Source organism: Pipistrellus hanaki (assembly GCF_964339955.1).
Source record: "Pipistrellus hanaki genome assembly, chromosome: 3".
In the NCBI taxonomy this organism is placed as follows: domain Eukaryota; kingdom Metazoa; phylum Chordata; class Mammalia; order Chiroptera; family Vespertilionidae; genus Pipistrellus; species Pipistrellus hanaki.
Window position 1 is genome coordinate 16,638,333 of NC_140505.1, and position 7,860 is coordinate 16,646,192.

The following is a 7,860-nucleotide window of genomic DNA, read 5'->3' on the forward strand; positions in this document are numbered from 1 at the left end:
AACATAATTTGTCTCATATATGCATTGGCCTTTATAACCAGTTATGAAGAATTGCTGGGGAAACTGGAAATAATATATGTAAAGTGCCTGGTCCATACTATGTGCTCAATAAAACTGGTAGCATTTGTTTGTAATGTTGGGTTCTTGTCAAGGTTTTGATTATTCTCCTCTTCCAAGCTCTACTCAAGATAAGATCTGTGGCTTCAATATACTTTGGAAAAAACCTCAACACCTGTTCAAGTGCTGGGTATTCAGCAAATATGACATTTAAGACAAAAACTATAATATAGACTTCGTTTTTTCAGAACTGTTAACTACTTCTACTGTGCAGGTGATTGTGAAAAAATAATATGGGCAAGTTTTCCAAAAGGAAGAATAGTGCACTCTTCAACGATCATTATCAGTTGACCACAGTGGTTGGTGCTGTCCAGCCTGCTGGACAAAAATCTCTTTCAGACCCAATGTCATAAGTGAAAATTAAATAGTAGCACATCAAGAAAGCCTCTATTGATATAGGGTGTGCACCTGGGATCTGATTTAGTGACTGGGATGTTTGTGGACAGGGTGACTGGTAGAAATGACAGCAAGTCCATAGATCCAGATTTCTCACCTACCTGGTTGATGATGAAGCAAGTCATGTTCTTTGGGAGGAACTAAGGAAGGAGATACTGGGCACCTGCATTTGCTCACCTGTGCCTCTGATCTTGGGTATGTACTCTGTCTCCTCATTGGTTGGTTGTGTATTAAAATTAAGACTATGCCAGATTTTCTCCATACTACAAAATACAGTCTAGCTACATCATTACCTGTTAAGAAAAAATAAACCCAAGTGTCAATAATTTCTACCCCAAAAAAATACTAATCAGAAAATAAAGAACAAGTTAGTACCATTTGTTCTCAAGACAATAAATTATTTTAATAATTTACTCTCTAGGCAATATCACAATATTTTAACTGCAAGGTCATCGTAATAGTTTTAAATATATATAAGGTACTCTGAGGTGGATATTTTTCCAAATGTCTTCTTACTAAGAATATAAAAACATTCCAAACTAAAAAGAATCATTTGTGAAACCTGAGCTGGAGACTTTATTTTATTACATAATTTCAGAGAGTGACACGGTTGTCTCAATCTGGGAAAGCTTTCAGAACTCTAGTGTGAGGGGCCTCTCAAACCCTCCTTCCCCTCAAGACCTAGCATCCCCGTATGCGCACCGGGGCACTTGGCAGCAGACTATGATCTAGAAGGCAATCAAGAAAAGTGGCTATTAAAAGCTCACAGGCTTACCAGAAGGAGAAAAATGACTTTTGCTAAAAGCAAAATCTCTAGAAGCCCCAAAGCTATTTCCCCCTTGACTGATATGTATGGCCCATATATATTCACACTTTTCCCATGATTTTTTTTTTTTAATAATCTTTACACACATTTAAATTTAACACTTGATGAGCACTTAAATGGCTGAGTGAAACAAGAAGTCACTTGAGCAAGTTTGGCTCCTTGCCATTCCTTGGAATTTCATCAGTGGCAGAATAACTTGCAGGACAAAAGCCAACCACTAATTGTTTTATTTAATTAGTCCACTTAGAAGGTGAATTAAACAACAGCCTGCAGACCCTGCTTCTCTGCCTCCCCTCACCTGGGCAGGATGGCTTGTGCTGCCTCCTATTTTTCCAGAACCTCTTCAATATTGAGCCATGGAATCGTTATGGGGTTCGCTAGGGTATTCACCCCATTTAGCTTTTATTTCGGCATTTTCAGAAGTACTCTCAGGTGGCTCCTCATTTTCCCTGTTGCTCTGCTCCTTGAGAGGTAGAAACTGGTCTTTCCCTTGCAGCCAAGTAGAAGGTTGTAAGTCGCTATGAATCTGTCAAAATCCTGTTGTTTTTAGCGGTGGTGCATTTGTGGACATTTTCTGAAGGCTAAGGGAGTGAGTGCCACTGATGATTTCTCCTCTCTGCCACCCAAAAGACAGGAAAGAAAAGCGCTCAGCCGTGGATTTATCATACACTTGAAATGACAATGGAAAACAGCATTTTTGTGGCCCATTAGAATCACACCCGGAACTGCTCTGATAGTGGAAATCCTCTGGAAGTCACCAGGCAATAGGGCCCCCAAGTTCAGGGACAGCAATGTTTGCCTTTTTCTCATGTCAGGGATTACAGTCCAGGGACAATGTCAGCCCGTGGTTTCTCTGAGCACCAATAAGAGGTGTAAATGAACAGCTGGACTACTTATAACTTGGCTTGCCCAATGCAATGAGTTCTTTTTATCACCATTTTAAAATAGCTTCTCAATATTCAACCAAATGTAACCTAATTGCATTTAAATATTGGGAAGGGAGCAATGGCTGAATGAGACCAAATCCTTAGGCAGCTTGCTAATGGAATTGTGGAGTTCAAGATCCCTGATAAACTCTCCTGATGTCTCAGTGATGGAAACACAGATTTGGATCTCAGGCTAGGTGAGGTGGGAAGTTGTAGGAGGGAGCTTTTTGTTCAAGTCTGCATCACCATTTCCATAGAAACTGTAATTTTGTCCTCTAATTTGAGTGTGTGTTCCTTGAGTATACTAGGTTGGGGGCCCTGGACCCTGAATCTTATCTTCATAAAATATAAAGAATATTTTTCCCACTGTCTGGCCCCATTCCTGCATCTCAAGTAAGTTGCAAGACTTGCCTGTGGGCATACATCGCGGAAGGTGGTAGCAGGGTCAGGGATGTGGGCAGGAATGTCGCCTACCAATCTGGTGTCACATTGGTTGTGTTTTGCTGTTTCCTTCCCCATACCCACAATAATCCTAACTATGTCATCTGCTTCTGTGATTCTGCACAAGCCAGGAATGAAGTGTGGGTGAAGGTTATGTGTGTGTGTGTGTGTGTGTGTGTGTGTGTGATCCTCATCTTTGCATTCACTTGCATAGGTCTGCAAGTAGTGACTCCAACATTAACAACATCCTCCAGAGTAGCCAACTTCAGTGATTGTTTGCTACCCAACCTTATTACTTATGTGACTGCCTTTCCTTGGCTCATAAATTATATTCCTTTCTTTTAAATCTGGGTAGTTTACTACTATGATGGCTGGCGAAAGTGATTTCCCCAGAGGGCAGGCAACAGACAGAAACTACTCCTTCATCAGGGAAGATATAAGAGGTTCAACTATCAGCAAAGGTGGATAAAGGGGACCATGGTCATGGCAGCCAATCATTATCCCAGTTCCTTTCTTGCCGGAGGACGTCACTGGGTTCACTAAAGTTATAAAATATAATGATGATAGCTTGTGTTTGAGACATAACGAAGCCAGGTATTGTGCTAAACATTTTAAATACGTAAGTGTATTTTTAAATCCTCACTCTAGCTAAAGGGATGTATATTATTACAGGCACTATTTTGCAGTTTAGAAAAATGCGGCTCAAAAGAGGTGATTTTCTTGTTTAAGGTGTCTCAGAAAGAGAAAAACTGGCATTGAAATTGGGCTATTGGCCTATGTTTATGGCCATCACACTATTGTTGGAAGCGGCCCATTGCCTTCACTAGCAGAGAGGTGTGGACAAGGAACCCGAAAGGCTGGTCAGTCTTGAAGCTCTGAAAGGTCAGAGCCAACCACCCACTGTCTAGTTGAGACAAAGGGAGCTAAAGCAACTTCCACCTTTTAGTTTTATGTAAATTCTTACTGATTGGCTATTATTAGAATTGCCTGCCTAGCCGAGACCGGTTTGGCTCAATGGGTAGAGCATTGGCTTGGGGACTGAAGAATTGCCTGCCTAAAGGCTATGGATGTATCCCATAGTCTTAATAAAAGGGATAGCTAGCCCAGAGCAGGATGGAGTCCTTCCCCTTCAGTGGGACTCCTGCCTGGCCCCCAATATTTCCAAATTAATATTTTCTATCCTCTTTTATTTGTATTGGCCTCCTCCAGGGCCTGAACCCTGAACCTGAACCCTGAACTACACGGGATGGTGGGGAGAACACTCGCAACTGGCAGCCCAATGTGGGGCACTGGCACACTCTGACCTGAGAAGTTGCTGATACAGGCAACCAACTTCACAATTGAAGACATGCAAACCCAGAAAGACAGTGTCATGAAAGAGAACTGCTACCAACCTGTAGGTGGAGGACCTTCCTTTCAGTCCTGGGTTGTCCCACACCTGCTGTGAATCTTGGGCAAGTTGCCTTTTCCTTGTGGCTTCCTCATTCTCACCTGTAAAACAAAGGTGTTGGTCATGCGATTTCTAGGATCTCTTCCCATTCTAACTTTCTGGCGTTTGTAATGATGTCAAGGGCAGAAGACAGTTCATGAGACTTTTAGTTCAATGCGGATGTCACAACATGAGATTTCCTGCTTGTACAGAACAATTTACAAACCATAAATCCCAAGTTGTATGATGAAAGAACTTTTAAAGAGCACTTACTAGTACTTACATTTTAAATTATTTTTCTTATTTTATGGTGCTTACTGAATAAAAATATACTCAAGAATAAAAATTTAAAAATAAAAACATGAGTCACCTATGATTTTATCACATTTCATATATATCACACTTAATGGTTTGGTGAATGTATTTCCAGGCCACCCTCCCTGTTTTGGAACTCATATGTGTAGGATTTTTTAAAACAAGTATGTGATATCATATAACTTGCTTTTGATTCCTAATCTACAGTGCACATTAATAGTCTAAAATATAAAATATAGACATAATAGTTGTGTGGTATTCCACTCAATGAGTGCAAAATAATTTATGTAACCTCTGGTTTGTTCCTTCCATTTTATAAAATTATTTTATTTCATTTTCCTCACTATTATGAGTAACTTGACAGATATGTTTACAGCTAATTATTTATATGCACACATACAGCCTTCATTGGAATAAAAGAACACAATATAAATGCCACATTAAATACTATGTACTTTTTAAAAAATATATTTTATTGATTTTTTACAGAGAGGAAGGTAGAGAGATAGAGCTAGAAACGTCAATGAGAGAGAAACATCGACCAGCTGCCTCTTGCACACCCCCTACCGGGGATGTGCCCCGCAACCAACGTACATGCCCTTGACCAGAATAGAACCTGGGACCTTTCAGTCCGCAGACCGACGCTCTACCGCTGAGCCAAACTGGTTTCCGCAACACTATGTACTTTTTAAATGACTTTAGATACCTCCTGGTGAAACTTCTGCAGAAAGATGTATTTGTTTCCATTTTCATCAGCAGCAAAGGAGAGTGCCTATTCTCCCCAAAACCTCAGCAACACTCAGTATTATTTTAGCAAGTCCTGCCAAGCCTTGTTGACTTCTCAGTGTGCCTGTAAGGCAGGAACACAGGAGGGCTGGAGCACAGCCAGACTACCTGGGTGGAGTTGGGGCCCTGCCGCTTGCTCCTCTGTTACCTTTGGCAACTAACTTCTCTGTGCCTATAAAACGGACCCCAAAATAGTAACTATTCGGTAGAATTACATTAATGAAGTGACCTACTTAATGGTAGTAGAACAATGCTTGCACATAGTTAGGAAATATTTTAATTGTTAGCTATTGTCATTATTCTTTCATTTCAAATAAATTTGACCACTTTCATAAGCATGTCAAGTGACTTCTTTGAGCCATTCTTTCTTCATTGGAAAATTAAATTTTTGGATGCACTGGATTATTTCTGAGGCCATTTAGGATCCAGCATTTTGCATGTCAATGAGGCTTCAAACTAGTGAATATATGTATTTGAAAGAGAAGTGGAAAGTGTACCAAGAAAAGGATTTAACACGATAGTTGCTAGATTTAACAATCTATGCCATATACTTAGAGTAGTTTCTTATTCAATAAAGAAGAAAAACAATAACAAGCAATAATTATGAAAATAACATCGAATTATCCTTCAACCAATAGGACTGCATTCATATGAGTGTCTTCATTCTTTTATTAATAGGGGTTAAAAATTAAAACAATCTTTACTCTGTTCATCTAATATCTGGCTTTTCAGATGTAGCAAAAACTGCAGCAGGATTCTGAGTTTTAAAGGAAAGGATAAGAAATCAATAGAGCAAGGGGGATATTGCCACAGAAGTGATGGCTCTGCTGTGTTTATTCAGAGCCAGAGTCGGTCCCATTTAGCTCATTTCTGTATGAAAATGAAAGTCATCAGCCTCACTGCATGCAACCATGAGCTACCTCTCCAACATGCGGTGTTTCAGAAAGGTCAGAGAGGCAGCCCAGAGCAACAAGAATTTCACAAGTGATGTGTGTCACATTTGCATATGATAATTAGTTTCTCTATAAATACAATTTGTTCTGCAGATTAACATTTTGTGTCCTCATTAGATAGCAAACATTTCCATATTAAACCCACAAAGCGGCCAGAGTTGGCTTCTGCTTGCATTGCATGATAGCATTAATACCTCTGTTTATACTGATGCCAATTAGTAGTGCTAAGTCTTGGAAGAATAAGGAGGATCACTAATGTTATTAATATAAATAGTAATAATAATGCTGAGGAGCTTTTGCAAACCTTGTTAACTTCAAAGATCATTAGCAGTAAAGGACCTCAGGGTTGTAAATGGCTGTGTGCTTGGGCACGTCAAGTATTGGTGTGTTCAGAGCTCTCTACACTGGTACTGCTCCTGGCTTACAATGCAGCTCTTAAAAGATCTGTGCCCTGTAAAGCGGAGCATCCAATGAAAACATTGTTTTCTTTTGCTAAATGCCTTTCGTCCAATAAGGAAGTAGGATGTGGTCCAGCTGGGAGAAATATTTTGCTCAACTTGTTCAGCTCAGGGCAGTTTGCTCTCCTTCCTGAGGCCATCTTCTCCAAGGCCGGAGGCGAGGTGTTTTATGGTCCCATAAAAGGGTTTTATAAAGCAGGATGCCCCAGAATTACTGATGAAATTATTCAGATTTCACTGGAGCAGTGTGAGCAGTTCTCTGTCACAGGGGTGTTGAGCAACATAGAAAATGCTGGTGGACACATGAGATGTGGGAGCGTGTTCATCATTTTCCCCATTAGTATTGACTTGAAATGGAGTGGAGGAGGCTGCTGCAGAGACACAGTGCATTGGGGAGCGCTAGTTCTGCAGCTGAAAGGACTAATCTGATGTGAAGACGAATGGTCACTTACCCTTATCTCAGTGACAGGGGAGGGATGACCCTGTAATCCCTGTTGATAACAGTTTCTACAGAAATCAACTTGCTTCACTTCCCTGCATTAGTTTCTTCTTTGATGTGCTTAGATTCAGCATTTGTAAAATAGTATTGGTTAAGGCATTAAACATATTAAACTCAAATGTGAATACTGTGCTAATAAAGTTTGGACACTGATACAAAGAAATGATACTGATGTGCAGAATATTATATCATTTCAGATGCCACGGTTAGAGGTTAGATAAAAGTAGCTTTGTTTCACAGCTCTGCCATTTCTTAAAGGTGTAATTTCAGATAGGGGTTTTCTAAGTCTTAATTTTCTCATCTGTAAAATGAGAATAAAGATTGTACCAATTTCACAGATTATAAAGAATAAATGAGTTAACACAGGTTCTGGCCATAAAACAGACTCAAAAGATAGAAAGAATTGTTACCATTATTGCTTATAATCGCACTAGAGGCCCAGTGTATAAAAATTCATGCACTGGATGGGGCGGCCCTCAGCCCAGCCTGCCCCCTTTCACAGTCTGAGAGCCTTCAGGGGTGGGAGGCGACCCAGCAATCAGGGGAAGGCGATACCCCATCACACCCCTGCTTCTGCCACTGCCAGTAATGCATGCTTCGGCCGGCCCTGGTTACCTGAGCCTTGGGCAGCCCTGGGAAGCTGCCATCTGAGGCTTGCCTACACCTCAGACCAGCCCTGGGCAGCTGGGAAGCTGGGAAGCTGACATCTGAGGT

At 40.7% G+C, this 7,860-nt stretch overlaps 1 long non-coding RNA gene across 1 annotated transcript in view; it reads right to left on the reverse strand.

The window, feature by feature from the left end:
* The window catches only part of LOC311619110, a 39,861-nt gene extending 38,093 nt beyond the window's left edge, over positions 1 to 1,768 (reverse strand). Inside the window, exons 1-2 of the long non-coding RNA XR_014794448.1 lie at positions 1,638 to 1,768; positions 691 to 806 (exon numbers count right to left, since the gene is read on the reverse strand). This is a non-coding gene — a long non-coding RNA (uncharacterized lncRNA). The remainder of the gene's footprint in view (positions 1 to 690; positions 807 to 1,637) is intronic.
* Between the last annotated feature and the right edge of the window lie 6,092 nt (positions 1,769 to 7,860).